This window comes from Aptenodytes forsteri, unplaced genomic scaffold (assembly GCF_000699145.1).
Source record: "Aptenodytes forsteri isolate BGI_AS27 unplaced genomic scaffold, ASM69914v1 Scaffold178, whole genome shotgun sequence".
Lineage (NCBI taxonomy): Eukaryota > Metazoa > Chordata > Aves > Sphenisciformes > Spheniscidae > Aptenodytes > Aptenodytes forsteri.
Genome location: NW_008795136.1, coordinates 1,366,823 through 1,377,216, shown reverse-complemented (window position 1 = coordinate 1,377,216; position 10,394 = coordinate 1,366,823).

Below are 10,394 nucleotides of genomic sequence, written 5' to 3'. Positions count from 1 at the left end.
GGCACCCACCCCAGCCCCGTGTGGGACCGCTCCGGCGTGGGTAGCGCCCAGATAGGGTCACTCCTGAGCTTTGGGCTCCGTTGGGCTGATCCGGTGCACGTGCCTCTGGGCTCCCCAGCTCGGATGCACCCAGTCGGGCCAAGTCTGGAGGGGATGGCCGGATCCGGGCAGGTTGCACAGGGGTGCCCGGCTCGCTGCCCAAAATCTGGGGTTATTTTTGTTACTACTCCTGTTTCTCATAATTTCAACCTGAAAGAACCCCCATGCTAGGGACCCAGCTCCCATTCGACCCTGTCCCAGTCCCTGAAATACCAGGGGAGGCCAAGCTTCTGCTCCGTGCTGGGACATGGGTGGCCCATGCCACCAGGCGAGGAGGAAAATGTGAGAAGAGGGGAAAGCCAGTCCTCGGGTTTTCCTCAACTGTTTCCTGCACCCTTCATCTCCCATGCCTCTGGAAATAAAGGTTATTTTTCCTTTTGCCCCGCTCCCCCTGTCTTCAGGCATTCACTGCTCCACTGTGTTACATCCAGCTTGCACATGTCCTCTGCCAGGGAGAAGGTCCCTACAGCTGGTTCCTGTCTTTTGTGGAGAGGGACCCTGAGTGGAAACCAACAGAGTCCTGGAGGCTGAAGGATTTGGAGAAGTAGAAGGTCCGGATGGGCTTGTAAGTTCCCTCCCTGCCAAAGCACCTGGACCCGAGGAATGCGACTTCCAGCTTCTGCTGTCCTTCACGTGGTTGGTGGCCATAGCAGTAGATCAGGCTTTGTGAGCATGTGGACCAGGTTGGTTCAATGCTGTGCCTTTCTGTTCAACGGAGATGTCCCCAACCCAGAGAGATTTACTGAGATACCGTATTTGGTTTGCTCTGAATGGACTGTGCCTTCCGTTGGATTCATGTCACTGGGCCCATGAACCAACTTCAAAATGGCTTTTGATCATGTGTGAGGATTGCAGGGGAGTTTCAATTTCCAGGCTCTCGCCTCTCGTCCTTCAGGTGGGAGTTGGCATCGAAGGCTGAGGGCATGATGGATGTAGCCACCCTGTCTTGCTTGATATGCACTGAGACACACCTGGAAGGGCAGATGTTGGGACAATGTCGTCTACGCTAAAATTTGGCTCATCTCCTTTCCATTCTGCACCAACAGACTTGAAATATCCAATAATCACATCATATCTTTGTGGTCCAGCAGCCAAGCTAGCATTGATGGCTTGCATCAGAAGCTCAAGGAAGAGCACTCCCACCCATGTCCTCAACACCCACCCAGGCAACACACCGTCAAAGGCTCTACAGATGAAAGATGAAGCAGACGACTTTATTGCAAAACTGACTGTTGACCCCTCTGAGCTTTTGTAGCATTTATCTGCAGGAGCAGGGCTGTGCAGGCAGTAGGGACCTGGGGTTAGAAAGATCCCTCCAAGTCTAGGAGCCACCAGATTGATGGCCACACTAGGGTTACCGTCATCTGGCTGAGAAGTTGGCTTTTACTCTGGAGTAACCAAAAGATAGGGAATATTGGGCTCACTCGTACTTCTCCCACCTCCAAGCTGTTGTGCTGGCAACTAGGCATGGGTCTTTACCCCGAAGAGATGAGATGATAGTTTTGTCCCTGATGTATGACACCCAAGTAGCAATGAGCCACGTGGGCACACCAGAGGACTCTGCGTTTAAGAGATGTTTTGCAGATGTTTTCACCTTGTTCCATGAGGTATGTACCATATCCAGGGCCCTTAAAGCCCTGAAGCCAAATTGTAGCGTAGATGACATTGTCCCTTGAATTGAGATCTGGGTTCTTGTCCCTGCTCGTCGGTCCATGAGATGCGACCAAATCATTTAACCTTGCTGTTTCTCAGGATTTCCACTTGTAAGATAGAGGCTACAAACCACTGCTCCTTCTGAGAGCTGAAAGCAGAGGATGGAAATACCGTACCCCTAAATGAACACTCTTCACAGCAGCTTTCCAAAACACATAAGGGCCACAAAAATGATCAGGGGGATGGAACACCTCTCCTATGAGGACAGGCTGGGAGAGTTGGGGTTGTTCAGCCTGGAGAAGAGAAGGCTCCAGGGAGACCTTATAGCAGCCTTTCAGTACTTAAAGGGGGCTTAGAAGAAAGATGGGGACAGACTTTTTAGCAGGGCCTGTAGCAACAGGACAAGGGGGAATGGCTTTAAACTAAAGGGGGTAGATTTAGACTAGATATGAGGAAGAAATTTTTTACGCTGAGGGTGGTGAAGCACTGGCACAGGTTGCCCCAAGAGGTGGTGGATGCCCCATCCCTGGAAACATTCCAGGTCAGGTTGGACGGGGCTCTGAGCGACCTGATCTAGTTGAAGATGTCCCTGCCCACGGCGGGGGGGGTGGACTAGATGGCCTTTAGAGATCCCTTCCAACCCAAACCATTCTGTGATTCTATGATAATGCAAAGAGGAAAAATGATCCAGCAAAGCTGAGAGGCTGGCTGTGGAGGTGTCCCTATGATGGGCGCAGTGCTGGTGGGCTGTTACATCACTTGCAAGGTGCAGCGAGGGTCTGCTGGGCCTGGGATATCCTCCACACACCCCACTTTACACCTTGTCCTACGTGACTACCCCTGGCCATGGCTGGAGACATGTTGAGCTGGCTGGCCCTTCAGCTGGACATGGCTTTCCAGGTTGAATGTTACAGTGATCGTCTGGAGAATAAGCTGAAACATCTCGCGGAGCATTTTATTTTATGGGATCTTTACTTGCATTCATCTGCCAAAAATAAAAGACCAGGCGATGCTGTTCGCAGTAAGAAAGCTGGGAAATAATCAGCAAAACTATGGCTTTTCAATACTATGGCAGCTTTAGCTAAAATGTTCCAGTCTTCACCTCCTGCTGAGCTAATTTTAGCCCTCATTCAATGCAAAAAGAAAAAGAAAAGAAAAAAAGAACACGACAGAAGGATGCTGAGCACCAGCTCATATGTGTCCCCATTCACCCAGAGCTTCTTCAGCTCTAGGGCTGGTAGATGCAGGGTGGGAAGAAGTCTGAAGGTTAAAATAGAGATCGGAGGTTAAAGCGAGGAAGAACTTCCCCTTGGCTGGGGTTTGCCGATGCTGTAAATCCATCTTTAGGGCTCAGAAAAGCTGCAGCCACATAAAGCAAAGAGCTGACCCGGTGTAAACCCGCTCCGATGCGGTCCTGCTGCCTGGCTGGAGACTTCGTCTGGTTGTACCACTCTCACTTCACCTGGGTCCCTCTGCAGCTGGCGCGAAGCCAGGCTTAAACACACGCGCTTACATAAACCCCGAGTGCTGGAGGTAATTTGTCAGAAACGCAGTTATGTGGCCGCTCTTGATCTGGTCAAATTTGGATGATCCAGTAATGCCCGGATTAAGGAGCAGAACCACAGCCCCGACCTGCCCTTGGGCGGAGGAGCTGTGGGTGAGGGCAGAGCTGGCTCCTTCCCAAATGAAGACGCTGATATCCACCCTCCACGTCCCTCCTGGCCGGCAACATGATGTCCTTCTTGCTCCATGCCCACAGTAGCTAAATTCAGGCACCTCCCCAGGGATGAGCACCCCCAGCTCCATGGACATCCATGGACATCTTCCAACACAGCACTGGTGGCCCTGGGACCTCACGTATCATCATGCTCTGTACGGCTTAGCTGTGGTTTGCACTCTTCCCTCCTTGGAAATCACCTTACAGAAATCTCATTCACTTAAGAGGCTCAGACATTAGCTGGTTGAGACAGCCTTGAAGTCCTGATTTCCCCGTGGCCGGCGGGACGTGTCTCCCTCCTCTCTGCCTTATAAAAGGATTTCTCTGGAAATTTGGGATGCCTGAAATCAGTCTGTTCTAGTTAACGGTACTCTTGCTTTGGACCACGGCTCCAGCATAATCAGTGCTAAATCTTCTAATCATATACTGCAACACAGTAAATTACAGCACGGTTGGGCCTTTTTTCCCCAATGTTGCCGAGTGGTAATTGAAGAGTGCAATAAAGAAGGGTCAAACGATGTAATTTTTTGCTGCTAAATCATATGTAAAATAAGCTCAAAGTGTCAGCTGCTGATAAAAGGTAGTGTCTATAATGGCTGATGTACTGCAAGGGAAGGAGGTAAAACTCCACCATCTTGAGATCATCGTTTTCCGCATGGGAAAACCATTTGCAAATGGATTTCCACTGGGATCATGGTGCAGAGCCATGATCCCAGTCTCACTTAGGTGATGCTCAGCATCTGACTCGTTCCCCATCCTCCCCAAGGCATCTGTGGGCTCTTGTCTTGCAGGTTGTTTGCAAGCCCCTTAGGTGAATGGACCCTTCCGTCCGTGCAGCCCTCAGGACGATGTGGTGGTTATGGGTTGGCAGCTCCAGACAATTCAAAGAGTGAGTCCTTGGAAAAGTATTATTTGCTTTACGCTGGTTTTACTTTGCTCTCACTGTTTACCGGTGCAAAGTTGCCCCGCTGGAGCTTAACTCAGCCTGCAAACGGCAGCTCAGTTGGGTCTATGTACATATATGCATGTCCTGGTCTGCAAGGGCTTCTGGAGGCAAAGTGGTGAAGAACTGGCTTAAGATGAATTAATAAAAACCACCCATACATGGAAACAGCATTTGCTTTGTGTTGTCTACGTGTGTTTAAAAATACATCCTGGTTTACCGGGCACGCTGTTGGCGACAAGATGTCAAGGTGGGGATACATCTCTGGTGGTTTAAGGGAGGAGATGAACGTTGGCTGGGACAACGGATTGGGAGAAATGTTCACAGCAAGAAGTGATGGATGGAGCTTCTCCTGCGCCATTTGTACCGTAGTATGGACTCACATGGGGACCTGAGCCTTTTTTGGGCCAGATGGATGGAGCTTCTCCTGCGCCATTTGTTTGTACCGTAGTATGGCCTCACATGGGGTCCTGAGCCTTTTTTGGGCCTGGCACTATAAAGAGAAAGACCTTGCCCCGAGCAGCCTATGCACAAGTGGCAATGATAGGTGTTGTGCCGGGGATGACAGCAAGGCCAGGATTGGACCTTAACCCCCAGCCCATGGTTGGAGAGGTCTATCCCCCGTGACCCTGCTGTGTCACCAGGCTTTGACAGGAGGACGTCCCTGCCCGGCCTTTGCCCATTTGCACAGTGGAGCCAGAGGGACATCCCTGGGCACTCCAGTGAGTCATTGTACAAATTTGTGGGTGGCTTAAAGATGAAACTGAACAGAAACTGAAACACTTGAGAGGCTCAGGTAGCTCTTCTGGTTAACAGAGAAGTCACTGCTGTGTCACGTTTACCAGTCAAGGTCCCTGTCATCAGCTTCAGTGGAAAAGCCTGGGATGTTTTCTCTTCTTCATGCTGGCTGGACCAGCATCATGAACTGCCAAATTACTCATAGTGATGAATCTGATCATCCTCTTTTTTTTTTTTTTTTAAACACTCTGGTTTCTGAAAGCCGAGAGGTTCCAATGCTCACACGTCCGTCTGGCTGTCAGCTGCACACCAAATAACTCCTGAACCTTGTGACAAGTCTGAAAGTGTGATGCAAATCTGAGGGTGAATTCAATTCCCGCTTGCAGAAATGAAAAAAGGTTGGCTGGAGGGAGAAGACCTCAATTAGCAGCTGTCCTGGAGCAGAGGTGGGTCGAGCCGTGCCATGACTGGTCCTCCTTGAAGGACCCCGTAGTGAGAACAAGGGTGTGCTTTGCCATCCGGGCTGGGGCAGGGGTCCTTTGGTGGCTGGGCTTTTGAGATGCTCATTGGATCAGCGAGCAAGGAGAAGCAGGACTGAGCAGGAGCAGGACTCTACCTCAGTGGTTAAGACACCCCGTGCAAAGGGACGTTGATGTCCCCGTCCCAGCCCCAGCGTGTGCCTGGTGCCATATGCAACAGCGAGATATTTTTTGCAGAGGATGGGAAGCCCATGCACTCTCTCCTGTAAACGCACACCCATTTGAGCTGAAACAAGAGGGGGTCCCCTTACACCCTCCACCCACCCGACCACCCACAGCTCAGTCTGTAGGCACCACCGGGAGGTGGGGGCTCTGAGCTCCTTCAGCCAAGAGGTGTTGAGCCCCTTTGAGCCTGGTTGAGCCCCATGTTGTGGGCAGGTGCTCAAAGCGCTCGGCTCCATCGCTTGCAGTCTTGCATCTGTGCAGGCTTAGGGCTAAAGGAAGGGAGGTTGAGGCCCTCTGAGTGTTAGAGCAGCTCTGAGAGTAGAATCTGGCTGGTTTCATTAGCTTTCAGTGGCGGTGAAGTGTTCGCAGTCTTTCTTCGTGTCAGATGGGAACAAAGCAGCGTTAAGTCAGACGACGATATGGGTGCTGTCGGTTACCAGGATGACAACACGCATGGGAAAAAGAATTAAAAAAATCTCATATATTGCAAGGAACTAACTATTAATTTTGCTGTAGTGGCAATACTTAGGACTGGAATTACCATGAATGTATTTATATCCTCTGTCCTGTAGAAAATATGTAAGTTATTCTGAGGCAAGTGCGTACCCGGAGCTGGAGCTGGGCCACCAGAGACCTCTGGGGAGTTGTTATGTGAGAGCCGAGGGGGTCCCCTGTTATTCCCCACAGCTGCCCAGACGAGAATGCCAATCTGAATATGCTTAAAATTAGGAAAAATCACATTCTAACCCCAAAGGTATCTGTTTTGCACAAGGCACCCTGCAAAGAAGGTAGGACAGCTCGGGGTCCCATCATTCAACCAGTGCAGGGACATAACTGACCCCCAGTATCACACCTACTGAAGCTTGTTAGCTCAGTTTAGAGCCGACCTCCAGTAGTAAATGGGTCAGAAAACAAATTTTGCCTCCCATCAGCAAGGCAAGCCAAGGCTGAGAGCTTGCCAGAGGAGAAAAACAGAAAATAAAGCCGTTGTAAAAGGGGTCCAGTGAAAGAGAGCAGAAACAGGTGTCAAGGCATTTGCTAGAGCCCGACGGAGGTGAAAGAAGGGCAACCAACCTTCTTGATCTTGACAGGAGCTGGGGCAGCTGGGAGGGTGGTGGGACCTGGCAGAGCAGCGGGTGGGCAAGGTGCTTGGCCGAGGTGGCTGCGGGAGCCAAGGGGGAACATTGGTGCCAAGAAAGCAATTGCTGGAGATGCCCCAGCACCCCAAAATGCCCCACTGGAAGCGGTATTTGCTCCTTCCCCTGGAAGCTCAGGCCCTGCAGTTTGATTTTTCCAGCCCAGCACGCCATGGGGAAGCTGGGATGAATTTCATGGTTGGAGAATTTTCTGGTTTTAATAATTGATCAAGAGCGAGCAGTGGGACAGAAAGGCCTCGTGCAGCGATGCTCTGCCTGTGGGCTCCCCGGCCGAACCGCTTCCAGCGGGGAGATGAAGTCGAGCGGGGCTGGAGGCAGGGCATCGCCTCCGCAGGACGGGCTATTAAGGGCTTAGTGCCTCCACAACCAGGCCGAGGGAATTGCTTTCATCTTCCTGCCTGCAACATCTGGAGCCTGGACTCGTAAAACTTTCATTGTTACTTTAACCCTTCAGGCCCCCTTTTTTTAGGGTTTTTTTTTTTTGGGACATGATGCTGCAGTTGGTGGAGCACTGAGCCCGTGCATCAGCATCACTAGTCGGAGGCGCTGCCGGCTCCGTCTGCTGCCCATGGAGAGAGGGACAGTGGGGCCTCAACCCACAATTGGGATCATCCCTGGGAGACCTCTGGCCTGAGAGAGGCTGTTGGGCTGGACCACCAGCAGGCACCGATGTTTTGGTGGGTATCCTGTAAAAACAACATTTCTTGGGACTTTTGAGGTCTTTTGTGGAGATGCATCACCACTCTTGGCAGTGCGGCTCCGGGGTTGGATTGATTTTCAGCACAGTCAACCCCGATGCTCCTAAGCCTTTCAGCTCTTGGAGGTCATGCTGAGTTCAGGAGGCAAATTTCTCACCTGGGGCATATTTTTGTTGCAGGAAAACAGATCTCCAGATAGGGACCTGCTTTTTTACAGGAAACCGATCTCCAGATACAGACCTGCTCGTAGCTTGGGAAACTGCAGGAAGATGGAGAGAGGCTGATTTTGGTGTTCAGAGCTCAGAAGTTTCAAATACATTCACCTCCTTCCAGGGGAGATGGACAGTCCAGTAAAACAACCTCAGCTGAAGCAATAAGGGGCACAGGATCATGATAAGGCAGAATCTGAGGAATGTCTAAAATGGGCCTGAAAGTGGAGATGGTCGACATGAAGAGCAGGAAACCACAGGGAACAGCAGATGTCAATCATACGTTTCTGCCCCAGAGTCTCACCTGCTTTTTTAAGCTCCATGCAGTGTTCCCACCCGTGGGCTCCTCTGCTTGGTGGCTCCTGGGTGTCTACCAGAGGCTCACAAGCATCTGCGAGCTCCAGGAGCTGTGTGGGCATGAAAAAGCTGAAAGCACGCACAACTCTCCAGTCCTCCAACCTCAGGTGAAACTTGAAAAGTGCGGGCTGAAGACTCAGAGGCTGGATGGGTGAGGAAAAAAAAAAAGGGTTATTAGGAGCTATCCTGACTTTTAAGTCAGCCTGAGGATCTGGGTGATTTATTTATTATTTTTTTTTTAATGGTTGGGTTGGCAGGGCTTGGCTGGGCTCTGGGACTCCCGATGAGAGCAGCTGAGGGACAGCCCCAGGCTTGACGTGCCCAGGGATATGCAAAAGCTCCTCCGTCAGGCACTGAAACCTCCTAACCTGAATGATGTGAGAGATTCACCTGGTCCAAGTGAGCTGCGCTGGGCTGAGTGATAGGGGAGGAGGAAAAATGGGAGACCTTACACAGAGACAAGAAGTCACGCTGGGTATGGATATATATCCATATCCACCACCTCCTGAAGCGACAAATTTCTGCCCCTCTGTGGTTTTACTTTAAGTGGTTGTATCTCAGGGTCTGCCCCAGAACCCTAAAAGCTGGACTTCAAGCTTGGCTTTTGGTATCTGGCCCATGGGCGTGATCTCTCCCTCGCATCTCATGGTTACGCAGTGGTCCATGGTCCGTGGTAGCCTCGCTCTGCCAGTTCCTTTCACTGCTGCAGCCTTTCGGATGCATCCCTAAGCTTGTCACATCGCAGAAATGCTCTGAACGACCTCGGGCAAGCTGCTCCTGCCTCAGTTTCCCCTTCACCCCAGTTATCAGCCCCTGCACCTTTGATGGCATCGGGGATGACTTTCCTCCGCCAGCAGAAGTTGTTTATTTTAGAGGCTGCTGATGGCTTCTCCCCACTCTATTTATACACCCGTTGCCCAACTGAGTGCTGGAGATGAAAGCTGTGTGGCTTCCCGAAGGAGAAAGGAGAACGCGCCGCGGGAATGCAGCAGGCACATTAGTGCCGCTGCCGCCGCCGCTGCCGGTGTTTGTAAAACCTCCACGCCAGGAGACATCAAAGAGGGTATGGCACCCTCGGCTCCCAGGCAGCGGGGAGGTGAATTGCCCTTCCAGTTCAGGCATGCCTCAGAGTTTGCTAAAAAACCCCACTTCTTATTAATCTGCTATTGAAACTGTAATTATGTCATCGCTCTGAACAACCCCATCGACAAGTTCAGGCATGGGGAGAGCCTGAACGGTCGAGGCTGGCGTGCTGCGCGCCGTGCACAGCCCAGCCTGGCCTTTCCTCCCGCGCTCGCCGTCAGGGTTATTCGGGCTGGCAAACCCCACCGTGGTCCATGGTGTCCTCTCCAGTGGGGCCAAAATGCCTGCCAGGGTCCTGGGGGGCAAAGCTGCTCGTGGGAGGCGTGGTGGACTCGCGTGGTGTTTGGTCGCTGTCCCCCTGCACCACTGCTGTAGTCTCGTGGTTGCCCCCACCCTCGTGCCACAAATCTGGGTGCCCATCTATCACCACCTTGCCTTCACCCTGCCTTCACCAAGGTCGCCTTCCTGCATTTCATACCTGACTTGGCATCCCTTTGCAAACGCGGGGCTCAGCTGCTTCTGCAGGGTACTTAATCCAGACAGCAGACCCTCAACGCAGCCAGCACCTCAGCTGGGGGGGTGTCTGGGTCCAAAAAGGGCCTCAGTTTCTGATGCTGCTGGTCTCCCACCTCCCTAAATGCCACCTCAGGTGGCTGGTGCTGCCATTGTGCCACTGCACAGAGCCCCAGGAGCCAGCGCGCAGGGGGCATCTCCCATCCCGGGGATGCTCAGCCCTTCCTCCACCCAGGGCTGTTTGACCCAGCAATCCCCCAAAACCACATCTCTGAGCTTTTGTCTCCCCAGGAGCTTCCACCTCTTCAGGTGCCCCTCATCCCCTGGGAAGCCAACCCTGCTCCCCCAGCCCCACACTTGCCTCTGTTTGCTCCGAAAACGCTGGTTTCAGCTTTCATTGCTCTCAGATATTTTTTGGACCTTATTAAACAACATCGCAAACGTTGATGTTAATTAAAATTCCTCCTAACCACTCCCTGCTCACCCTCATCTCGTAACCCCTCCTTAAAACCTCACTCATTTT